The sequence below is a fragment of the Danio rerio genome, chromosome 1 (genome assembly GCF_052040795.2).
Source record: "Danio rerio strain M-AB ecotype USA chromosome 1, GRCz13ab, whole genome shotgun sequence".
Taxonomy (NCBI): domain Eukaryota; kingdom Metazoa; phylum Chordata; class Actinopteri; order Cypriniformes; family Danionidae; genus Danio; species Danio rerio.
In genome coordinates, this window is record NC_141021.1 from 2,622,943 (window position 1) to 2,650,362 (window position 27,420).

A 27,420-nucleotide genomic window follows, 5' to 3' on the forward strand; every position below is an offset into this window, starting at 1 on the left:
ACTTTCTAAATCAAATAGCTTTTTAGTAGGGAAGCTATTTTTATTTTGGTCAAGTAGCAGAGTAGCGTCCACACTTTTATCCCAGCGTCAATCAGACTGTTGAACACTGATGCAATTCTTTTGCATGTTTGCTTATTTTTAATTGTTATTGTGTCGGAGCTTGCTGAATTGATGTGTGAGTCCACAGAAAATTCTATAAAGAATAAATAAAGAATACAAATAAACAAGCTACATTTACCGATCGCGGATCAATAAGTGACGGCACTGATATTCACAGAGCTGTGAGGCCGGTGTCTAGCCGATGAAAGTAAATCCATATGATGCAGAGAATGACGATTTCTTTTTCCTCCTGTTTTTCGGTGGTCGACAACAAATGTTTTTGGTGCGTTACTGCCACCTCTCGCTCTGGTTAGTGGTGTCACCACCAATTAGGCTAACATAAGAAATTTGCTTGATGGAAAGATGACTGAGGGAGAGGAATTTTGTGTGTGTGTGTATATATATATATATATATATATATATATATATATATATATATATATATATATATATATAGTTTATTGTGAAGGCTAAAGTATACTATGGTAATTACTATTAATATAGTTACAAATGATACTACATTATATTTATATATATCATTATGATTATAAATATATATACAATATAATGCTTATTCCTATATACTTTCTTTTATAAATGACTGTAGTATTTTAAATGTGTAACTATAATTTGTCTCTGTTTGGTACAGCAGTTTTATTGATCACTAAGTTTGAGTTGAATTTAAGTTGCTTTGATTTAAAAATGACAATTGCAAAAATAGCTAAGATGTATTTTGTTGCAATAAAAATTGCTTAGATGTAACTTAGCTACTTTGTCATGTAACTTTTAGCTTAGCTTGCTACATTTCCCAGGGGCTAGCTTGTAGTGTAGTTATATAAGCTATATTTTAAGTAGAGTAGCTAATAGCTTAGCTCAATACAGTTTTCAAGTAGCTTGCCCAACCCTACAAAACTCTTAAAATCAACATGATTAGATCCCTTATTTTTTTCGATTGCCTACAAAACGAACTACTGTTGTCCAATGACGTGCCAAATTAGTTAACCTAATTAACATAGTTAAGCCTTGATAAATTGCACTTTAAGCTGAATATCTGAATATCTTAAGCTGAACCAACTATAAAACAAGATTGACCATCTACGCCCACCCGCTTCCTTAAACCCAACCAATAGTGTTTTCAAAGCCAATCCAAAAAAAGAAAAAGCCCTCGCCTGATTTTGGCCACGTTTTCTGATTTTACCACATTCTTAACCCAAGCTCATTCTGGAAACGTAGCCCTGCGGACGTTTCTGGAGACCGCAATTTAAGTGGTCGGAGGTACGTACGGCCGCGTTTAGTTTTTCTCGAGCAAACGCTGCGGGGAGGTGTGGCGCTGGTCGACGAGTGGAGGGCTTTCCCGATGCAACCAGTTTGTCTTCTTAGCTTGCAGCGTTACGTCGGCAGAGCGGAGACCCGGAGGAGGAGGAGCCGGCCGCTTAAACAAGCGGGATGGGGTCCAGGGAAGAGCGGTTCCAGAAATCAGGTAAGATGAAAAACAGAAAGTTTGTGTGCGAGAACGCGGCGGGATACGAAAATGCATCGAAATCAAAGATGAGGGCTTTTGCTATTTTTTTTCTGGACGGTTTTTGCAAACCGTCGCTTGGGTTTAGGGAAGGAGGAGGAGGAAGAGGAGGGCGGCCAGGTTGGCCGATCGGCCTGCCGCCCGGTCGATCGTTCAGCCGGTTGGACGAACGGTCGCTCCACAGCGGCCTCCGGCGGCTTTTTGTGCGAGAACAGCGGGGGCGTGAACGGCGCGCGCTCCAGAGAGGCGCTCAAGACTCGAAAAAGCGCGCACATCGGCCTCTCAAGGATCTGCGAAAACAAAAACTGCTCCAATACGTACCTCACGTATTTCGCGGCCCGCAGAAACGTCCGCGGGGCTGCGTTTCCATAATGAGCCCGGGTTGCACATTCTCCCCCTGATATTTACTTGTTGATTTAATTTTTTGCCCTTTGTTTTTGTCTTACCTGCTTTCTGGAACTGTTCTTCACTAGACTCGACCCCTGTCATTACAGTCAACTCCGCTCTGCATCTTAAATGATCCGACATACACGGCGAGCCTCTGGACAAACTGGTATCTGTGGTAAACCCGTTCACATGGAGGTAAGTGTTCAGCTGGTAAGCGTGAAAATGAATGGCATCATACTGCCCCATAGCACTCGATTTAAAGACCAAATGCTGCCATACGCACCTCTAGCTACATAATACACAATCTCCAGAATTGCATATAGGGCTAAGCTTTCAGAATGAGCCTATGTTGCAATAACCTTCACACAACAGTGCTTGAGCCTGTACATATATCTGCAAAGAACTGACTTGTAATATATTTAGCATGAAACAAAAGACTGCAGACTTGTGATTTCAAGGCTGTAAACACATTGATAAATGTGCACTGCTCATCGTAGGCCAGAAACATTTTTTCACACATGCCTGCACAGTCTTGTTGCAGTGCTGACAATGCAATGTTTTTATCTTTATAGCAAACGTGAGCTTAAGAATAAGACGTTCACATATCATGACCTACTTATTATAATAACAACATTATACCTTTCCTTACCATAGGATTAAAATGCTTCAAATGTAAGTGACAGTGTGCGGGTGTTTTGGGGGACTACTAAAAGGTCACGCTGAAATTGAAATGAAATTCACACGCAGATTGTAATGTAGTAGGATTTTTATGAATCGATGTGTTGGGTTTGAGGGCTGGTGGCATCCGTTTAAAGCTCAAAGCCACGGACGGGTGACCTTTCGACAGAAGAGCTTAACCAGCGAAGCGTCTTTACATCTCAGCACCAGTGAAGCTTCAACTCACATCAAAACAACTCCCCAAATGGCCATCCGAGTCGCATTCTCATTCCCTCACTCGCACATGTTTGTTTTCAGGGATGCAAATGTGCATGAGGTTATAGAAGGTGAAATCTCTGCAGGGATGGAGAAAAGCAGGCATTTTTGGTTGTACAGTGCATCCGGAAAGTATTCATAGCGCTTCACCTTTTGCACCCCTTTTTATTCCGAAATGAATTAAACTCATTTATTTCAGTATATGACAAATATTATATATTAGCAATTTAATTTTTTGTAGGGCGGCACGGTGTCTCAGTGGTTAGCACTGTCGCCTCACAGCAAGAAGGTCGCTGGTTCAAGTCCCGGCAGGGTGAGTTGGCATTTCTGTGTGGAGTTTGCATGTTCTCCTCGTGTTTGTGTCCTCCGGTTTCCCCCACAGTCCAAACACATGCGCTATAGAGGAATTGAATAAACTAAATTGGCCATAGTGTATGAGTGTGAATGAATGACAGCATGCCCAGGTTAAAAAAAAAAAGTGCACTAAAATGCACTTTATTTAAGTATACTTAGTACACTTTTCAGTAATGTACTAAAGTGCTCTATTTTCGCACACCAATTTTATACTTAATGTACTAAAAGATAGTATTAATTATATGTAAAGATAAACTTAACACCATCCAAGTGTACTCAACTGTGCTATTTTGGGACACCCTGAAATTGAACTAAAATGTGCTTTTAACATACTATATCTGTATTTTAATATATATATATATATATATATATATATATATATATATATATATATATATATATATATATATATATATATATTTAGTTACAACTAGCAATATGTTTGAACCCTAATTTTAAACATTTATAAATATATTTAAGAATAGCTTAAAGCATAATAGTAATATATTAAAAGAATATACAAAATGTGAAAAAAAGTGTGCTAAAATAAAATTTAAGTACACTAAGTATATTTTTTAATATAATGTACTAAAAGTGCTCTATTTTTCGAACACTAATTTTGTACTTAATTTACTAAAAGATAGTATTAAGTATATGTTAAGATAAACTTAACACCATCTAAGTGTACTCAACTGTGCTATTTTGAGACACCTTGAAATTGCTTTTAACATTCTAAAGCTGTATTTTAAAAAATATATATCTAGTTACAATTAGAAATACACTTAAACCCTACTTTTAAACATTTAAATATATGAATGACTAATTTAAAGTATAATAGTAATTTATTATTAATAAAAAAGATTATTAATTAAAAGATTTTAAAAAAAGTGTGCTAAATACTGTATTAAAAGTATTTTGGGAAAATGTACTTCTACTACAATACATTACTAACAGATTTTTAATAAAGTCAATTTAATGTAAACTTAAAATTACCACACTCAAAATCAATTTAAGTGTTAGTGATAATGCATTCACATTAAGTGTACTTAAGTACAACTTTTGAGAAAATGTACTTCTACTACAATACATTACTAATAGATTTTTTATATATTAATTATCTTATTTTAAACTTAGAATTAGTATGTAAACAGTGTACTAAAAATCAACTAATGTTTAAAGCACACTTTTGAAAAACACACTAATAAAACTCTTTTGGATGTTTTTTCTGTTGTGTACTTTATTGTAGTACACTAAAATATTATTTAAGTAATACTGGTATTTAGTATACTTTTGTCAAGTGTACTAAAGTCCTACTGAAGTATAAACATACTTTAATTAGTATATTTATAGTGTAAAACCATCAAACTTTTATTTAACAAAAATAACAATGCACTAAAAATGTATTTGCGTGTATTTAAGTGTATTTTAATTGCATTTAATTATATATATTTTTTCCAACTGGGTGGGTATTTCCCAGTACGGGGTTGCAGCTGCTGGAATAGTTGGCGATTCATTCCACCGTGGCCACCCCTGATGAATAAAGGAAGGAAAAGGAAAATTAACTTGTGCTGTGTTGAAATTTCATGGCTCTTAAAATTAGCAGCACAGTGTTATTTAAACTCCTGTTGATCATTTAAGGTGGAGCGTCTCATGCCAAAAACCGAGGATGATGCAGAAGTCTGGAATTAGCGCTCATCTCAGAGGTCTATTTAGACTCTTAGTCAACATAATAAGCCGCAGTTTGTCTCTCTGCACCTCCTTGAACAATGCTATTTCACATGCCGGCGAGAGACCACACTTTGCTCATTACGGCCGCGTTCAGCAGCTCCTCACCACCGCACGGAAGGAATGTTTGCCTGAGAAATCTCACCAATGTTTTCCAGCGTGATTTTTGCCTACGAGAAGCTGGTCCCGCAGGAGATGGCGGTGATGGTGTTTATGTTTGTGGACTGCTGGTGCATGCTGGGTAGGGTTTGGGAGGAAGTCTCGCTCAGCAGTTATGGCTTTCAGGAATGCTGATTGAGATCTTTTGCACAATCGCCGCGCTGTTGTTGCTTCGGTTCAGAATAAGCAATGACATATTTAAGGCCACTGTGCGATAATTGGACGGATGTGAAATAGTGGATGCATCAACATTGACGGTAATTGAAGATCCTCCAAGAGTGGAGAACATACTGCTTATTATTTTTGATAATAACTCAAGTTTAAGTTAATTAAGTTTGTGTAAGTTAAATAGACAAATCCTGTTTTCTGATTTGCTTCACATAAATCGATGGAAATGTAGATTTATTCACATTAAAATTATATAATACTTATCTAAAAAACACAAAAAATAACAGTTTACTGCACAGTATTGATGTTTTTAAAATAATTAATCACTTTTATTTAAGTTAAAATGAAATTATGTGTTTAAATAATTGTTTATTTAATATTTATTTACTTTTTGCCCATTTTAACATAATAAAAAAATCATTTTAATTAGATCAATTAAAAAAAAATCTGTTTGCTAAATGTTTATTGTTATTCTGCGTGTTCTTATTATTACTGCTTATTACTTCACAAACTTTATCAGGAAGTGCTGAATTTCTGTTTATAATTAAAAAAAACTAATATTTCATTGACATTTATTATTGGTTCATTTAATTGTAACACATTTTATGGAGAGCTGCTGAATTTATCTGAAGCAGTGATGCCCAAACTAGGGCCTGCGGGCAAAGCTGGCCCATAGTAACCTTTGATTTGGCCCTCTATCCCATCTGAGAAGTAAGGAAGAATGATGTGGATGTTTCGGGATTCTCAATTGAAATTTAATCTAACCCTTTGTTTGTTTGTTTTATTGTTAAAAGCTTACTGAAATTAAATGTTTTAATTAAATGGTGTCAAATAATCACCTGACAATACAAAGACTTTGGTGAGCAACTCAAGTCAAAAGCAGATTCTGCTGCTTGAGTGTATTCAGCATTGAACTCCACTGTGTTATAAAGGTTGTTATTTTATGAAGATTTTATTGCAATAAGTTATTATTTAAAAAGTTTTACTGCATTAGTTAATACTTTACAAACTTCATAAGTTATTAATTTTAAAAAAATTACAATTATTTAAAGTAGTGTTTTCTGTAATGTATGTATATGTATGTATGTATGTATGTATGTATGTATGTGTATTACAGTGTGGAGGAAAATTTATGTAAACTCAGAAAACAAGATTTAGCTATTTAACCTGGACTACCTTAATTAACTTACACTTTAAGTGAAATATAAAATTAATGCAATATTACCATATTACTACATTGTATTAGAATAAAAGCATGAGCAAATTTTAAAAGAAACTAATTAAAGAAAATATCCAAAGCAAGTTAAAAGGAAACAAGCACACAAATATTTACAATCTTTTGACATGAATAAAATCTAAATATTTAGATAATGTCCAGTAATTTTACCAAGAATTGTTTTTATATTAATAGAATCAAAAATAAATATAATTTTAATATGTTAAAATGGTCAGAAAGTAAATAAATATTAAATAAACAGTAATTTAAAAACAAAAAATAGAAACTTAAAATTATTATTGTTAAAAAAGGTGTGTTGTTTTTATGCGAATAAAATCAAACAATGCAAAAAGTGTTCAGAGGTAGCTCAATCAAAAGATGTGGAAAAAATATTTATATATAAATATTAAAATATAAAAAATATACTTTTTAATATTTTTCTACACTGTTCGAGTGCCTTGGACTGATTTTTACTGTTTAAACCAAATATTTACAAACATCTTTTAGCTTTAATAAAATCTAAATATTTAGATAATGTCCAGTAATTTTCCACCTCATAATCCGGCAGCCGTTGATGAGGCCACTGGCTTCTGACTAATAATTGAATTAGCGCATGCCCTGTGTGTGCACTGGAGAAAATAACAGTATCAGTGACTTCCGGATCATTGTAGAAACCTCTTACTATTTTCTGTGCAGCATCTCTGCTTACGCATAAACAAATCTCCTCTATTTAAGCCTCAATCAGTGATGATGAATGGTCTTTAAATCAATACCTTCTAGTCTTTGTAGTGCATTCATTCATTTTCCTTCAGCTTAGTCCCTTTTATCAGGGCTCGACACAGTGGAATGAACCGGCAACTATTCCAAAATATGTTTTACACAGCGGATGCCCTTCCCAGCACTGGAAAACACTTATACAATCTCACAATCAAACACACACTCATATATACTAAGGCCAATTTAGTTAATCCAGTTCCCCTATAGCGCATGTGTTTGGACTGGCGGGGTAACCGGTGGACTTGGAGGAAACACACACACGGGGAAAACATGCAAACTCCACGCAGAAATGCTAACTGGCCTAGCCGGGACTCAAACCAGCGATCTTCTTGCTGTGAGGTGACATTGCTACCCACTGTATCCCACAGTTTAGTGCAGTGGTTCCCAACCTTTTTCTTTGGGGCCCCCCCCATGAACATATACAAACATTGGAGCCCCCCCACCATATAAATACACACGCACACACACATATGTACTGTGTGTGTGTGTGTGTGTATATATATATATATATATATATATATATATATATATATATATATATATATATGTATGTGTGTGTGTGTGTGTGTGTGTGTGTGTGTGTTTGTGTAATATTAATATATAGTAGTATGTATAGAAAATATTAATTAATCAGTTTTAACTTGTCTTGGCCTTCAATAAAACCTAAATCTAGGTAGGCTTTGTCATACTGTCTAATCTTTTTCTTCGCCTCTGAAGAATCACTGCATTTACGTTTGTCTGCCATTTTTGTTTTGATTTTGCCTTTACGACACGTTGACAAGCAGATTGCGCGAGTGAGCAAAATTTAAATAATTATTTAAAGTTATTTATTTTAATTATTTTCACTATTATGTTGGAATTTTACGCATGTGTTTAGATTATTATTTTTTTTTTGGTACTTAACCCTAACCCATACATATATAATAGTAGGGCTGCTCGATTTTGGGAAAAATCATAATCACGATTATTTTGGTCATAATTGTAATCACGATTATTCAAAACCATTGCCAGTTAAAGTCAAAATTATTAGCGCTCCTGAGATTTTTTTTTTTTTTTTATAAATATTTCCCAAATTATGTTTAACAGAGAAAGGAAATTTAACAGTATTTCCTATAATATTTTTTCTTCTATTTGTTTTATTTTAGCTTGAATAAAAACAGGTTTAAATATTTTGAAACCAATTTAAGGTCAATATTATTAGCCCCCTTAAGCAATATATATTTTTGATTGTCTGCAGAATAAACTACCGTTATAATGACTTGCCTTATTACCTCAATTAAGCCTTTGAACTGCACTTTAATCTGAATGCTTGTATTTTGAAAAATATCTAGTAAAATATTATGTGCTGTCATTATAGCAAAGACAAAAAGAAATCTCAGTAATTAGAAATGAGATATCAAAACTATTATGTTCAGAAATAAGTTAATAAAATATTCTTTCCATGAAACAGAAATTGGGCAGGAAAAGGGTTGCTAATATTCAAGAGGGCTAATAATTCTGACTTCAACTGTATACATACAGTTATTTTCCACCCTGCAAAGGAAAGAGAAATAAATACAATAGAATAAAATAAAAATATGAAACAAACTGTGCTTTAAGCATCTTCACTGTAAAAACACTTTAGCTACAGCATTCCTTCAGTCAAAAGCAGTGAGGGTTTTCTCGTTATGTTTGTTTAATAATGATAAAAACAGGCGGCAGAAGGATTATAGCGCGCTGTATCTTTAATGGTTTCTCTTTCACGTCTTTTGATCCTCAACTCGTTTGTTTATTACACAAATGAGGGTTAATGTAAATAATCACTAAACACCGCGTTTTGACACCTATTTGACCATTAAAGCGCTCACGTTAAGATGACTAAATGTCTGCGCTCCTCTGCTCGTCTCAGTGTGTGAATGAGAGTGAATGTTAGCCGGCCGCATGCTTCTGACTGCGTGATCGTGCTGCACACTTTCACATTTATCTCGATTAATGCTTTTTTATACTCGTTTGAAACCGAAATCTAAATCGGATTTTCGATTAATTGCAAAGCCCTTTATAATAGTGGAGCATTTTTATGCCTTTTTCTACCTCAATACGTATCCTCTCCCGCGCCCCCCCTGTGAACTCTGGCGCCCCCCTTGGGGGGGCGCGGACCCCAGGTTGGGAACCACTGGTTTAGTGCATGTAGTCAAAAAATAACCTAATATCTATCAATATATATTTCTGATGATTTATTTCACTAAAGCTGCCATTTAAGTCACCAGTTAATTGAAGATCTGCCAACCTAATGAGTTTCTCCTGGCTTTACACAAGTGCTAATGCATCACGATTCTTACCTCAGATAGGTGCTGTTTTCATTATTAGCTGTTTGTGCTTCTAAAGTAAAAGATTTTTCAGTTCCCTGCATGGGAAAGTGTGCAAACAGTCTCTTATCCCATGCAAAACCTTCAGAAAGTGAGGTATTTTATAGATGAAACCCCAGAAAAATGCAATTTCTCAAGTGGAAATAGATGAGCTGGGAAACAAATACATCTTTATAGCCTACATCTATTTCTTTCCAACAGGGAACGCCAAGCAAAACACAAAGCAGCTTATCTGCATTGGCTGTTTTCACTTTAAGGTTGTTAGTTTTCTTCATTATGTGCCCGTAAGAGTTTAGCATTTATTGCTTTATGCGGTTCTTGTTTGATTATTTGCTATTATAATGTTTAGCACGTTTTGCCAAAGTGCTAACATGTAAATTAAACTCAGGTTATATGAATAAAATACCTTATTTAACATTACTGAATAACTAGTTATCAGTATTTACACTACATTTTTCAAGTGTGTTTATCAGTTTACATTTTGACTTTTTGGCTGTAGTGTTTTCTCACAATTTATTATTATTATTATTATTGTTATTTAATTAATTAATGTATTTATTAATTAATTAATTATTATATGTTTTTTAATTAATTAATTATATATATATATATATATATATATATATATATATATATATATATATATATATATGTATATATATATATATATATTTGTTTTAATTGCAAAAACTAGTAAATATTGCAAAAAAGTATTATAGAATTTTTATTTCAATTAAATCTTATTTTTCATATTTTAATTTTATATAAAAATAATGAATAGTGAATAATGCAACGCAAGCTGTAGTGTTTTCCCACAATTTATAATAATTATTTTTTAATTATTAAATAATTTATTTTTAAATTATATATATTTTTGTTTTAATTTCATATGAAAACAATAGTAAATATTGTAACATTTTTATTATGTTATTTTTTATTATAATTAAAATTTAATTTTTGGAAAGATGTACATGGTAACGTCATCATTAAGATGTAAAATGATTAAAAATTTCAGTTCATTAATAAGCAATTTAGGAGTTTATTGAGGGAAAAGTTAGCTAATGGTTTATTAATTATAGGCCTACCTGAAAATAAATAAAGTTTGAGTATAAAAAGTAGCATTAAAACAAATTTTGTCATGACTTTTAGAGATCATTTCAATTTTTACAGTGTAGTTAATAGCTTATAACACTAAAATCCCTACTTGAACTCTACACCCTACAGCTAGATATCTAACACGCAGATTTATGATTATGTTTTGCATGTAGTTTGCATATATAATTTTCCTCTTCAGTAATTCACAGAGACTTTTTTCCATTTTAATGCTGTAGTATAATCTCAAGTAAACCCACCCCAGATTGATGATTACGTTTTGCATATGTTTTCTATTGTATTGTTTAATGTTTCACAAAGACGTCATGATTTTTAACATTTATTGCTGATAAACCTGCCCCTAAGGGCCTAATTTTGAAAATGGCAGCCATTACCTTTCAATTATGCACTTCCAATCTTCAACCACAAAATAATAAGTTAAAGTAATACATGTTGTCATGCCTTTTTGATCGTATACATGTTTACAGTGTAGTTAATAGCTTATAACACTTTAACAAACACTTTGATTACCAACAAGCAGGTTTATGATTACATTTGCATACATTTTCCATAGTTCTGTTTAGTGTTTCAGAGATTTCATGATTTTGACATTTTATTGTAGATAAACCCACCCCTAAAGGCCTTATCTTTTAAAAATGGCAGCCGTTACTTTTTAATTATGCACTTCTAGTCTTCATACTAAAAGTAATATGTTAAAATAACACATTTTGTCATGCATTTTTGATTGAATACATGTTTACAGTGTAGTTATTAGCTTATAGCACTTTAACAAACACTTTGACTATCATGCCTAATGGGGAAAGTACTTAAACCCTACACCCAATAGCTATATATATTCAACAAGCAGATTTATTATTATATTTTCCAAACTAATTTTCAACATGGCAGCCATTACTGTTCAATTAAGCACTTCCGGCTTTCACTCTAAAAGTAATAACTTTGCTAATATTACAGCACTCTCACTCAGTGGATTGACATGTAAACAGTCACGTTTCCAGTCTTCTGAATGCGATCGTCACCATTAGAGATGTAAAATCAGGCCTTCAGCTTGTTGATTTCGCAGCGCTGGAGCCCAAATCCACGGGGCCCTCGGGAGATTCACTCGTGTTTCCAGGCAACAAGCAGACCCTTGCCCTTCCCTGGGCTCCTGACATTCATTCGGACCACACCATCTCACACTGTAAATAGGGGAGGGTGTAAACTAATAGCGTGATGATTTCCCTGATTAAATTCGATTCACTTAGCATCATAAACAGCTTTTAGAAATCGTGTGTTGCATACATTAAAATAAATATGAATTCATATTAATTTTAAGACACATTTGAGGTTTATAAAGTAGAAAGCACCCCCTTTGGAGTCACATGACTTGGTCCCTCCTCCCACGAGCTGTCAGAGCAGCTTGTTGCACGACCAGCTTTTTGGTAAACTAACTAACTTGGGTTTGGCGTGAAAACGCAAACCAGTTGCCTGACAAACCGCGTTTTCGCCTGGACCGACGAGAATGTTCGCTTCGGTTGTAAAGCAAGCCTTAGTTCTGTTGACTTAACGAGTCATTTTCATCAGCGAGGCAGTTTCCATCGAGCTCTGCTTTTGCCGTCTGCGTGATTTGTGGTCAAGAACACGGCAGCGGCTGGTCATGGTAACCAGGTAAGCGACATGTACAATTTAAACCTATTTCAAGCGATGTTTAAATGTTTATTATCGATACATATACTATGTTTAATGTCAGTACAGTGTTTGTTTATTGCAGTCTGAGAGAGCGTGTTTAGCTAGCGCTGGATTCGTCGCTCAGTGATGTCGACACGGGTTTAGTTAACGTAACGTCGTGTTTCCTTGTTTTCGAGAGATGTTATTAATACATCACAATAATAAAAGTGCACAATCGAGCGTCACAAGTGTGAATATGTAGATAAAACAACTACGATATGACGCTAGACGAAAAAAGCACGCGTGCTGGGCCGTAAAAGCATCGTTTAAATAGTGTAGTTTGATATTTAGTATGAGTTAATAATAATAATTCATGAAAAATGTGAGTTGACAGATTATTTTGAGGTTGTTTTATATGACAGACTGTGCCTTTTCCCGCGTCATCGCTCCGGCACTTCGTGAGGTGAATTAAACCGAATAAATCACGTCAGTTATAAACCGTCATGCGAGTTTTCGCGCGATTAATGATGTCACGACTGAATAAGAGTTTATTTTTAATTTAGTAAAGGTATATAAATGTTGATAATCATAACTCGGACGCTAAATGCTAAAATCTGTAAACTCAGTTTTAATTTCAGTTTGTGTTTGAGTGTTGTTTAGTGTATTAGAATAAATATCATCCGAATTTATCGTCTATAAATAGCCACTTTATTAGAGTTGTGTAATATATAAATGATGATGACGATGAGTTGGCACTATCTTTCTAACGTTAACGTTACTTCAGACTGCTGGATCTTTTCCCCTCGTCATCATAGCTGCGTGAGAAGAATTTAACCGAATATATCAACCCAGTTGATCAATAATCCGCGAATATGCTGTATTTCTGTCCGGAGAGTCTACAGTTTGACATATGGTTCTCCCATCTAGGCTAGTCTTGTCATGAAACCGCTCCCAAACCGCGCGCCACACCCCGTGCGCGCGCGCCGAGCACGTGAGATCACAACAACTAGTTCATTATTATAACCATCATCACCAACACAGACACACACACACACACACACAACTACTAGAACGATTCCATTATAAACGCAGCTGTCGACGCGTCACGAGCTTGCTGTGTGTCATTGTTTAGCTACGTCGCGTCTGACGTTTTCTCAGTGAATGAGACCCTTGCAAAGGCTAACCCTACTACAGTACTGATATTAATGTTATTTATGGAGCATATAAGGATCCTAGCATTATTATCGTGTTTTATTTTATATTATATCATCATGATGCATGTTAAAATGACATGCTATAGCCATGCTTTGTATTATAATTTTATTTTGAAGATTTTCTTTGATTTTAAACATTGTCAAGCAGGTCTACAGGCAAAGGGTTTAACTAAATAAAAATACAACAATAACAATAATAATAAACTCAGCATAATTTAATGCAAGTTTACTTGCATAGCTTAGACTTATACCTTATTCATAGTGCTTTTCACAATAGTTATCACTCCAAAGCAGCTTTAAAATAGGTGGACATCATTACTAGTGTGCAAATTACTCATTGACTTATGGGGGGGTCAACTTTTTTTAGTAATTTAGTAATACATACTTCAGTGAACTAAATTTATGAATGTATTTAAATTACATCTTATTTATTAATACAATGTATTTGAGGGATATTTAGTGACTATTTTAGTGGTTACTGTAGGTCAAACTATACAAATGATGTGTCAAATTTAATTTTTTTAGGCTACATGGAGATATAAACACCTATTTTACAAGAAACATGTTTTGTGAATACTTAAGATGTCTATCTGTGCTCTCACTGCCAGTTTTAGACTGTTGAGTGATGTTTTTCCTAGCATTGATTGGCACGATCATGCATTCACAATGGTATCCGCATGTAAGTGTGACGTCACGCGAAGCAGCCTCCGGGTCCAAGCGCTCTATCAAACTGTATGGGGAGACTCATCAAATGGTAATAATAAACGTTTACAAAGTGTTGTAATACTTTAGATTACAATCACGATTGCAATATATACAGTTGAAACCAGAAGTTTACATACACTGTATAAAAAGGCACATAACCTTTAAAAAAATGTTAATGTGACTAAACTTTTTATCTTTTAGGTAAGTCAGGATTATCAAATTTGTTTCTGCTCTGCTTAATATACCCCCCACACATCTTATTTTGATGTTCTTCAGGGGGATCAAGCGTTAATTAAGGGTGTCAGACCCCCCCAAACCCCTCTGTAATTCGCACCCTGATCATTACATTAAAGACTCATTCAGAAAGTTAAGGAGTTTTGTATATAGGGTGGGCAGCATATAAATATAGTTAACCTGCAGTTAGGACTGCACTGTATCGTTTTAGCATCAATATGGCAATGAGTCTATCCACAATAGTCACATCACAAGATATGCAATGTTGAGTTGGGATTATAGTTGACCAGAAATCACAGGTTATAACATAATATTAGTGGAGTCACTGCAGAATTGAACCATAATATATTGAAAGTTTGTTATTTGTACGTGTTTTTATTAATTCCTGTAACTGTGTGAGCATTTAAAGATTGTTTAAAGCATTCAGGCACAATTAATTGTACGGTTTGTAACTAATAAAGAATATTGTTATTAGATTATTTAAATGATAAATACCCTTATTTTACATTAAATATTCAATTATTTTACCGGATTACTGTTAAACCACAAATTATGTCACTTGATTTTTGCTCCATTGTTTTTATTTAACTGTAGTTTGTTTATTATATGTATATAATAAATAATATATATTTATATAAAATAATATATAGACTTACACATGTTTAACTTCCCTTCAAAATAATCCCGATCAATCTAAATTAATGACTTTCCAAATAGATTAAATTTCATCTGGTGAAACTGTATTCATATCTCAACAAAAATCGCAGAGAAAAATATTGCAATGTCAGATTTTTTCAATATCGTGCAGCTCTACCAGCAGTTATACAGTATGTAATGTCCTTCCAGAAATGTTATAATTTAATTATATTTACATGTCATTAAATATAATTTAATTATATTTACATGTAATAATAACACATGTTCAATCAAGTGTGTTAAGTGTTAGTAATATATTAATAACTTAATATGTGGTATAAATAACTCAATACATTTTAAAAGAATGGAAATACATTCAATATTATCTATATAGGCCATTTCAATGTGGTCATGTCATTGGCCTATACTTGTTATCAAACTATTTCATAGCTGGAACAAGAGGCAATTCAATTATAACTTAATGTTAAAACAAACAGCTATCATAACATTATTTATCAATATGTGGCTCATTTTGAATTCTCAAAAGATATAGAAATTAAAAATGTAAACGTTGGGTCCATTGTTTTTGTTTACATCCCTCAAAATAGTAAAATAGAAGTAATACATAAGTAAGTAAACATTATTACAGCAATAATATATTTGTCATACTTTCTGTCCATCAATTCAACAAAAAATCCCACATCTAGAAAACGTCCTAAAACACTTTACAAATAGACCAGAAAATGCTTTGTATTACTACTCGGTTTTAGAAATTCAGCAAAGGTATGTAGACGAAAGGTGAGCTACCTGAGAAAGTGCTGAGAGACACAGATGTGGAAGAGGATATATGCTAAGATGCTTTTCTAAATCTCAATAAGCGTAATGCAAGTATGACCCAAATAGATCATCTAATTCCATGATCTAATTTTTATTTGCTCTCGCAGCAGGTATTGCGCCTTTCTCATTTTTTAAAACAGAATTAAGCCTCTGATAGTCTCCACATGCTGGGTGTTCGATGTCGGATAATGATTTTTGTTTAGTGAGGGGTCTGATGAGGGGTAATTGGTTATTTTTGGGTTTTGCAAAACTAGCCTTATTAATCAACTGTTTACTGTAGACATCATTTAATCTTGTATGTTTATTAAAAATAATTTTAATCATATATATGTTATTGCTTAAGGCATTATGTATTGTATCTTTTACATTATGTATACTTAAAATATAATGTTATTAAATAGTAATTATTGATAATCAAACTGCTGAATGTATTGTAAATGCATTTATTTGCTACTATTCATGCCAATTTTACACAGAAGACCTCACATGTAGATTTTTTAGGTAAATGTAGAGGTTAAAAGCAGATGCGTTTGCATCACGCCTGTCCAATGCAAACACCTTTATGTTAAATAAGTGCTTGCTGATGGTCAAATGCCTCTCCATTTCCATTAAGTCATTAATTTAGTGGATGCTTTTATCTAAATTTATTCAAAACCCCTGGCAAAGTAAAAATGCATGCAATAATTGTAAAGTTGAGGACGTTTATAAATTCAGATCCGCACACAAAGCTTCATTTGGGTCAGCTTTCTGAAATCCATCAAACAACATTGATGTGAGAAATCGGCATGCTGCTAACAATCGATTATTGTCTGAAACGCGAGGCTCAGAGGTGGTTTACGTTTCTGTAGAACATTAACAATGTGACACACTTGATGAAGTAATCATTAAACGGCTCCACAAGAACTCCAAATCGTGATATGTAACAGAATATCTGTATTAGGCCAAATAAATGAGCAAAAGCTAGAACTTGCATCAAATATTTAGGCTTAATGACTCGATCTGTAAACAATTAGCGATGCTTAATGCTCTGTCTAAGAGGAATCGGCAGGTTGTGCAGGTTTTGCTTGGTGGTTTTGGAATAGGAATGATGTCATTGAATTGTTTACCACTGAAACCTTACACTTTAAAGGATGTTGTACTGCAAACATTGACGACATTTGCAAAATCATCATTGTAAAATAGATATGTTCTATATTTTTTATCGTTTTGTGTTTAAATTTGTGTTTGTAGTGTTGTTCTTCTACTAATAAGTTATTTATCTACAGAATGTAAAAAACTCAGCACTTGTTTCTGTGTTGTGATGTGAGTTGCCCAAATAAATGAGGTTAATTTGGCAAAATAACACAGTAAATCAATTCAACCTGTACAGTATAATCACAATGCAGGTGCATTAATTATTGGACTAAATCCTTTGGTTTTCAGTAGACATAGGACGACAAAGTCGAAGTTTTAAAGCCGCTAAAACTTTCTGTTATACCATTATACATTTATTTAACATGTTTTTTACGACAGCGTTTTTTTAGGGCAACAGTATGTCCACATCAAAAGCTACAGGTCAGCCCACGATTCAGGAAGCAGTTGAAAACACGTGTCTTATAAACCTACAAACATACTAGCATGCAATAGACCTGAACAGTGCAGTGGCTTTAATTCACATCCAAAGAAAAGAAAGATATTCAAAGATGCATTTTCAAGTTAGAAAAAATTATATATAATTATTAGGTATGCTCCAATCAGGCATTTTTGCAGCCGATATCTTTGTCATGGTGATCGGCCGATACAAAGTACAGATTCTGATGCTTTAAGCACGTTTTCCCTCTAAGACATACGATATCTATGATACTTAATTGGAGATCACTTCTTACCTAAGATAATAATTTAAGGATTTTGCATATAACCCCATAAATGTGTCTCTTATAGCAATTTCAAGAGTTCACACTTAGCTGATGATTGGTAATAAGCTAGTTTGGCTTGCTGTCCCGGGAGATGAGATTCTCGAGCCTGGGGCTCCCTCCTGTTTGCAGGGCGAGAGGGGAGTTTGAGTTCAGGTAGATCCCCCCTCCCTCCTGCTGCTATGAGGGTGTGTTGCTGGTGGAATTTGGGCTATGGTGCTAATTTGGTTTAGTCAATTTACTTATGTCTCATGTTTTGGACTGTGGGAGTAAACCGGAGGACCTGGGATAAACCCACGCGAGCACAGGGAGAACATGAACTCCACACAGAAATGCAGACTGGGTGGGTAGAGACCCGAACCAGTGGCATTCTTGCTGTGAGTCCATAGTGCTAACCACTTGGCCGCTGTGCTGCCCTATAGAGGAAAAAGAGGAGGAGGGGGGGTATAAAGGGGGATTCTTCAAGACGAAGATGACTAAAGGTAAGATGCTTGGTTATTTATGCTGAGTTAGGAATTGTCTGATTGGTGGTTCGTACATTAGCTTGACTCGGGGCCAGCCGTGTCAATAAGCATGTGATCCTCTCGAAATTAGTTGATAAATAAACTTCACTTAGGTGTGAACATGTCATGGTTAGAAGCAGTTTTACAGAAAATAATAGAAAAAATAAAATAAAAATAGGTAAGAAAAATGACAAAAAATGCAATGTGGAAACAATTATTACAAATGTATTAATTTCAAAACACTACTAGTTTAGGACATCACATGAAAACTCCTTATATTTTACAGTGTTATTTATTGCTGCTCACTAATAAAATAATCCAGCACAAAATAATAAGTAAAAAAAAATAATTTAGTAATAATTAGTGCAAGTAATAATTTTACTCTGAAAATAGATGAATAAATAAATAGATAATAAGAATACATTTAAAAACTAGTATTTGTTAAATGTAAATCTAAGCTACATATTAGCGTTGTATTTCCCTTTTAAAATGTAGTCAAAGGCTGCTGTACCTCTGTCTGAAAGGCTCTTTTAATCAACTATATTTCAAAATTGTTTGGTATTTTGGTAGAAACAGAAACATTGGTACAACAGTTAAATTGAAAAAGCTATAAACAGTGTAGCTTCCTTTCAAAAATTAATAATAGAGTACAGAGAAAATAAATAAATACATTTCCATAATTTAAAACAATATTAGGGTGGCACAGTGGCTTAATGGTTAGCACTGTCACCTCACAACAAGAAGGTTGCTGGTTTGAGTCTCAGCTGGGCCAGAGTTTGCATGTACTCCCCGTGTTGGCGTGGGGTGCTATGGTTTCCTCTACAGTCCAAAAAAATGCGCTATAGGTGAATTGAATAAACTAAATTGGCCGTTGTGTGAATGGGTGTGTATGGGTGTTTCCCAGTACTGGGTTGCAGCTGGAAGGGCATTCGCTGAGTAAAACATATGCCAGAATAGTTGGTGGTTCATTCCGCTGTGGGAACCTTTGATAAATTAGAGACTAAGCTGAAGGAAAATGAATAAATAATAATATTAAGGCACAGTTGGCAACACTTTGTTTAACGCTGTGTTGAGAAGCCTTTACGATTAATTAACCATGACGAATTAAAGTGCGGTTAATAGTGAAATCAGTTAATCGTTACATCCCTACTGACATATTTACTGTTCCAAAATATTCTAAATGCTTCTTAAAATAAAATATATTGTGTTCAATGGGAAAAAATAGTTGTTCTTTACCCTAAAAAATAAAACATTTTAGAACAGTAATCACAATACCGTGGAACCTTGATATTTATTCAAAGTTATCCTACTGTCAGAATCTGGCCCATGCCTAGTTTTCAGCCTCAGTTCTGCATGTCAAATGAACAATTTGATCAATAAACAACATCCAGTTGGAGTATTTAGTGTAATCACATGAAGTTGACGGTCCGGGTTATCAGGGTTCGCTTGCAGCCGCATCGAGTGCGAGCGCGTGTCTCGCCTCATTGACGTTTAAGCAGTGCATTGTTTTAACATCGTTTGCCGTGGCTTTTGTAAAAGCACTCTGGCTGTCACATAATTGCAGTGTGCCTGCGGGAACGTGAGCCCCTAAAAGCAGGAGGCTACAGCTGTTCTATTGATTGGGATGGAAACATTGTGAAGCGGCGTCTGACTCATCACTTCTAGCCCACTGCATCATCCCTCACGTGATGCCGAGAGGCTTCCTGTCACCACGGATGGGGAGGGGAGGACGTGTCCTCATCGCCCTACGGTAACGATGCTCATTGTCATAGCGATGGGTTGCCAGGGGATGCAGAGACCTTGGAGGCAGTAGAGATGCGGCGTTTGACAGAGGTGTTAGACATGCCAGAGAATTCACAGTCTTTCTTTGGTGAGACTACACAAACGCTGCCTCCAGGGCAGATATACTTTGAAATCATCTTGAAGGAATAGTTCACTCATAAATGAGGATTTTGTCATCATTTACTCAGCCCCATAGCGCTCCACACCTGTCATTTTCTTTTCTCTGTGAAACTCTATAAAGATATCAGGCAGAAAGTTCCTGCTGCTCGTTTTTAGGAGAATCAAAAGGTGCTGTGATTTAACCTGCGCTCCAAAAAAGATGATAAAATTATTGATGTGATTTATGCTTGTGTTTTAAATACGTCAGGATTTTGCAGATATATATTTTTACATATTTGCAGCCTAAAGTGATGGATTTTTGCATAATTTATGGCATTATTTGCTTTAAATCTTGCACAAATATCTTGTTAAACTTTCCTATTTTTGATCTAAAGAACCACTGAAATTGAAAAGTCCTGGAGGGACTGTCATAGAAATAAAAGTCTTATAATAAATAACCGATTGTTTTGTTTGAAGATCGATTGTTTTGTTCAGAAACAGGGATTAAAATTCATACAATGTTTATTTTTGTTCTTGTTGCGGTTCGCTTTCACACCGCAAAGCTTGTAAGCGAACCAAAAGCAGTTAAAACAAGTCTGGTGCGAGTAAACTCCTCACATTGGTCAAAGATTTAGGGTTTATTTCTCAGAGTCTCATCGATTCTTCTCAGCTGTCACATCGTTATTTTAAAATCTGATGATAAGCAGTAAGACAGCAGTAAGTGGAAAGGTGCACTTTAATTTTGACACCCACAGACATCATCACCAAATATAAATCAGGGTAAGACTTTCTCATACACAGCTTTATTTCACTTGTCAAGTTTTGTAAAAATGTGTCTGTTTGATCTATCGATCTATAAAAAAACTAACATTGGCTAGAATTATAGGGTTTAATTATAGCGAGAAAAAACAGATGAAACAAGACTGCAGTCAGATCATGAAGCAGATCAATGTTGATCTTTCTTTCTTGGTGAAAGTGCAGAAATGAACTAAACGATAGGCCTGATGTAAAATATTGTTAGTTTAAAATACTGAAAAAATTTCAGATGGTAATTTCGGTCAATTTTTTCTAATGGATAAACTGCACTCTGTGATATTTCAGCATGCTTTTACTTTCGTATTTGACATAAAACACACACTTAACAGAAATTATGGCACCTCGCCCTACTCATATTTCTCTCTTAGCTGTATATATGGCAATTGCATTGACATAATACACTGTGATATTGCTTGGTTTGTTAGTTTGTTGGATTGTTTTGCTTTCTCACTACAATCGATCCAATAGAGTTTGTTTCGATTGAGCTGAGACCACCTCATTCAGGCTGTCTTGGACTGTTTGATTTGGTGCAGATCCGAGCACGATTGTGGGATTCACTTATCCAAAAGGAACCACGCTAACTAAGCAAACGAGACCGGTTCCGAATCAAACGTCTAGATGTAAAAACACCCTAACATGAGAAATGCTGCATTTGCAGCTAGTAAATATAAATAAATGTGTAATTATTTCAGTTAGTGACAAAACATTTACACATTTTTTAAAGTAAAACTTATAATTTTAACTTAATATTTTTAAATAATCTTGCTGATGAGACCTATACTAGGCTTTTTGTTTGTTACTGAAGTTTTATAGTTCTCTGGCGTCATGTTGCTTAACCCACACAAAAATCATTGGACCAGTATCCTGCTTCTCATGTATATTTCATTTACTCTAGACACTTAGTGGCACTCATGACTCTTTATTGAGTTTTTTGTTCTTTTTTGGAGGTTGACCATGAAAATGGGGTACACACTGCACATTTTAGACTCATCTTGTGTTTCACAGAATAAAATAAAAGCATTGCAGGGCTGAAGCAGCTGTGTGCCAGATTTGTGCATACTCCTGATTGCTTGCCATTTAGGCTGCATTTACACTGCAGATCTTGATGGTCAATTCGGATTTAGTTTTTTGCTGATCTGCTTACATCATCTTTTAAAGGTGACTCGTATCCGATTGTCTGCATTTACACAGCATCAGCAAACCCGCAATGGCCAGGAAAAAAAAAAGAGCGGGCGCTGACTAACAGCTGATAATTAAACAGTGCTTTTTTTCTCCGTTCCTGTATTTAATCTGTTCGCAGGGTTTCATTTTATAAAAATCTTTTTGACAGGCTGTTGACGGAAAAGTTCTCATTTGGCCATCTTCTTTTAATCTAGGCTTTTTAAACCAGTAGGCGTCTTAATGAATATCCATGGCGTGATTTGTGCACATGATATGTGCCACAGTTTTATATTAGTTTGTATTGGTAACGTGGCGGATGTTACGCTCTCTCTCTCTCTTTTTCTCTTCCTCGTTAACATGCTTAAATACTACTATATGACAGTATAAAAGCCTATTTAGTCCTTGTGTATGAGATTTAAGGTTTGGGACTCTGCTGAAGTCTGTTCTGACATGAAATTGATGTCAGACTTGACGTCATTCGCAATGCTTTTTAATAATGCCCGACTTGCATTAACAGGTGAAAATCCGATCTACCTGCTTACACTGCAGATATGAGGACACAGATCCGATTCATATCGGATAAATTTCCACATATGAACAAGGCCTGAATCTGATTTAAGTAAATCGGAATCCATGTAATTTTTTCTTGCTTACATGTACATGAGCCGAATCCAATCTGTGCCACATGACAGAAAAAAATCTGAATTGAGTCACTTAAACCATGCAGTGTAAATGAGCCCTTAAAAAACATTTCCAGTAATAGAGATGCATTTTCATCACAGTGAATGTGTATAGTTTGGGAAAACTTATTAATCCTCTGTTGTCAGGGTGTGAAAATGGGGGAATACCTTTAAGATCAGCATTCAGGAGTCTGTCAACGGAAGCTCTGAGGTCAGCCTGCCAGTTTGGGGAAACTCGGCCAACAACTGAGCCTCTGAGAGGGAATGCAGGACGCTATTGGCTAGATTGCGGATGGGCGGCCCCTCGCCGGAGGCAGTCTGGCAGGAAGGGGTTGGTTGCAGGAGAGGAAAGGAGGGGAGGGGTGTGAGAATGGCTGGAAATGTTTCAGCCAGATAGTTGAGCAGTGAGCAGACGCGCTCGTGCTTTCTGCGCTGTTGCTGAGAGAAAATCCCTGTCTCGGCATGGGCCGCCAGCTCGCCGCTTCGCACAGGGAATGACAACGCTTCACATGCTCATTATATACCGGAAGGAGTCTGCTTTATACACCAGGTAAACTGAGAGGGAAGAAAAGAGTACAACGTGCAAAGGAAGGAGGCTTCGCTATTCCAGTAAGGTGGGAGGAGAACATTTTATCCTTTAAAGTTCAGCCTGTTTTCCCAACACGAGGAATTTTGCTGCAATATGCTGCATGCGGGCAGGGGTGTGGAAAGTGAGGGAGGGAAAGCTGAGAGGAGGTGTGGAGTTGTGTCAGTAAGTTACTCAGTCTTTATCCCATGTGTATTCCCATTTCTTTTCCGGTTTCTTTCCTTTCAAATTTTTTAAACATCTGTTAGTTCCAGCTTTTGGAATTAGTCTAGTTGCATTAGTCTAGTTAGAGGGATTGAAGTGGAGTATTTGCTTTGTACGAGGTTGTTTTATAAAAGTAAATAGCAATTGTCATGCTTCCAAGGTTAATAGTCTAGTATATTTAGCAGATGTTTTATTCCCTGAAGTTTTCCGTTTCGTTTCCTAACATCTGGTTTTATGAGTAGCACATATATTTGTAGTTAGAGTTAAATTTTTTTGTATAATTAGCATACTTAAAGAGTTTGTTTTATAAAATAAAGTAGCTTTTTTAAAATTGGGAAAACATTACCAAGCCTACAACATGTATAATTCCAAGCAATCTGATCTGATTAGTTAGGGCTTTATGCAAATTTAGTAAACGCCAGCATCTTTCACGTTGGTCTGATGAGACATCCGGCCTTAGATGTACAGTCCAGACTTTAAAAGAGCGGGACCTGCAACGTAGCAGGAAAAGGCCGCATTTGTATTGAACATTTGGCAAACGTGTTGGGAGGAAGAGTGTGTGTTTTTTTAAAGAGGGAGACTGACTCTGCCCTTCCCGTTAAAAAAAAGCATGAAAACAGTCCACAGACTCTTTATTAGGCAAAGCCATGAGAGCAACAGCACCCTTCTGAATCGATTAGGAACACGTTTAGACAGACTCGCAAAGGTAATTAGCCTGCACCTTTTAAGGCTTTACAACTGCCAGGCGTGTTTCATGAACAAATTAGCCTTTATTATGAGACTATTTTAGTGGGGGCACCGTATTGCGCACTTGTAAAGAAAACCGAGACTTTGTGCCAACATATTAATTTCAAGCAAGAAAGTTTGTTGTGGAAGGGAGGGAGTATTGAGTATTTCAATGCAAACTGACGTCGTGTTTTCATAACTTGGGCAAGAATTCTTCTACCTCTTTTTCCAGTCTTTAAAGGTAAATTAGTGTATCATAATTTTTTTTTTTCCTAAGGAAAGTTGCCGGAGAGATTCTGAAGACCCAGTGCAAATGTCTGTCAGTGGCTAAGTAGATCAGATCTGTGCCTAAATGATCTTCTTAATTAAATTGCACATCAGTTTCACACAGCCTGAGGATATGAGCGGCGCACCAGCCAGGCATGGCTCCTGTCCATGACGCTATAAATAACTAGAGACGATGATCTAGGGGATGAAAGCAGCCTTAGTGTTATGAAGATAATAACTTGGGTCACCGAGATTCAGTTCTACATTAAGGCTATTATCATATGACATACTCAGTTTTGCTGACCACGATGAATCTAGGCTGCAGCGTTTTTCAAACCGAGAGTTTGATGGCGTTGGAAGCCTTACCGAGTTGCTGATTGCTTTAAATATGATCATTGGCTTCTAATTACATTATTGTGTGATTGTTTATCAGAAGACATTTCCATAATCGCTTTGTATTCATTCAGCTGTGTACAGAATGACGGCAGTACGTGATCTAATTACTCAAACATATGACTTTAATGAATGTTTACAGTCGCTCAGCTCTCAACTAGGAAGATAATGCACTATTTAAAGTCGGATGATTAAAAAATGGCTGGATGTGCTTGTGTAAAGTTCTTTGTACTTGTCCAGCTGTCGAAAATGTGGCCTAGATTTGTTCTAGCAGTACTTGAAGTGGTTGCTTCCAAAACAGAAATCTACTTGACCTTGTCCGTAGCCTTCTCTGCGATATGATCATAGAAATGAAAAGCATTTTCTGCCAAAGCAGATAAGTGTAAACCTTGCCCTGCCGCTGATTTTATTGTCAGGCTCACAGATTCAGTTCAGAGTAGAGCTGCACGATTCTGGCTAAAATCAAGATTTTGGTTTTCTCACGATTCTATAGATGTAAAATAAAGGGTAATATGAGTGGGCTATTATTGTTATTTCTCAAACATATGGTAAAACAACAATAATAATATTATGTGTAGCTCTACTGTTGGTTAAAATGTTAAATTTTGAATAGACTTTAAATGGTGGACTTGAACAACTTTAAATCTGTCCTGATCATTAATGTACAGTAAAGTGACGACATCAGAACACAACTATTCATAATTCTGATGTTGAATTATTATGTTTGAGAAGTATCCTGGCAATCTACCATTGACAACGTTATTAGATCATTTATTCACTGGTAAAGTCAGACATTTGTCATTATCAGATTTCCTCTTGCGTTATATTCAACATTATATAGGCAAGAGTACTTATACTGACACTAGGGCGACACGATTCTGACAAAATTGTGAATCACGATTTTTTTTGCTTAAAATCAAGACCATGATTCTTTCTCACGATTCTGTAAATGTAAAATAAAAGTTAATATGATTAGCCTATTATTATTGTTAATTCTCAAACACATGGTAAAACAACAATAATATTTGGCCTATGTGTAGTAATACTGTTGCTTAAAATGCTAAATTTTGTATTATGGTAGACTTGAACAGACTTTCAATATGTCCTGTTTGGGACATTCACAGTAAAATTATGACATCAGAATGTAACTTCATAATTATAAAGTTGATTCATTACGTTTAAGACATGTGCTTGTCACCTGTCAACATTATTAGACCATTATATATCCATTATAAATAGGCTAGGGCTGTTATATTGACACAGTAAACATTTATTTTCATGCACAACACTTTGTGTTCGCTATGAAAGAAAAAAACATCAAATGCTTGTAATTATAACTCTAAATGTGGTATGCTCATTTAAATGTGTGCACAGGTTTCACTTTCACTTAAGAGTGCGGTTCATGGCTGCTGTCACTGTGAGCAAAACATATACATGCAAATCAAACCTCCCGCACGGCTTTCAAACGATTGCTCTGTGCAACAAACTGAACGTTATTTACAACTTCATTACCTGTTATTCACAGCATATGCAGGTTATGTTTACTGAAGTAGGCGTCATTTGCGTGCACGCGTGCTCGTTCTCGGCTGTGAATACATCATTACATGAAGACAGAAATGACATTTTGGGTGAATTATACCTTATAAATACCATATGTGACACTTTTAACGCCATTTGAAGGTGTCAATGTTGCTGTGAAGACTTGTGGGGCCGCCTTTACTTCTCTCCTCACCTTGAAAATATAATTGGCTGAATCGTAGAAAAAGCTGAATTAGGATCATGTTTAGGGCTGAATCGAGATCGTGATCTTTTTTCAATTAATCGTGCAGCCCTAACTGACACTGTTAAACATTTATTCTCATGCACAACACTTTGTGTTCGCTATGAAAGAAATAATGGTTAAACGCACATATTAAATGCTTGTCACAATCATAACTCTAAAATGTGTCACAAACTGAATGTTATTTCAACTCAACTCTATTTATTTTTTAGAGCACTTTCAACAAACCACAATAGGTACCAAAGTGCCGTACATAAAACACATGCAAATATACACAAAACCAAAATACATAAACTTACACCACATGATTAAAAGCTAAAGAAAATAAGTGTGTTATTAGTGACCTCTAAAAAAAAGACCAAAAAGTTGGAGCTGTTCTTCAGGAGAGTGGAAGATCGTTCCAGAGTCTTGGAGCTGCTACTGAAAAAGCTCTATCACCTCAACATTTTAAGCGTGATCGTGG

The 27,420-nt window shown here is 35.2% G+C and overlaps 2 protein-coding genes across 52 annotated transcripts in view; both read left to right on the forward strand.

The window, feature by feature from the left end:
• The window catches only part of slc5a3a (solute carrier family 5 member 3a), a 53,792-nt gene extending 51,592 nt beyond the window's left edge, over positions 1–2,200 (forward strand). For both annotated transcript variants that reach the window (XR_015475442.1, XR_015475443.1), the window contains one exon: positions 2,092–2,200. The gene's annotated coding sequence lies outside the window, so the exon portion shown is untranslated. The remainder of the gene's footprint in view (positions 1–2,091) is intronic.
• Positions 2,201–12,154: 9,954 nt separating this feature from the next.
• The window catches only part of mbnl2 (muscleblind-like splicing regulator 2), a 130,613-nt gene continuing 115,347 nt past the window's right edge, over positions 12,155–27,420 (forward strand). For 13 of the 50 annotated variants that reach the window (NM_001441834.1, NM_001441840.1, NM_001441846.1 and 10 more), the window contains 1 exon segment: positions 23,343–23,551. The gene's annotated coding sequence lies outside the window, so the exon portion shown is untranslated. 50 annotated transcript variants of the gene reach the window in all.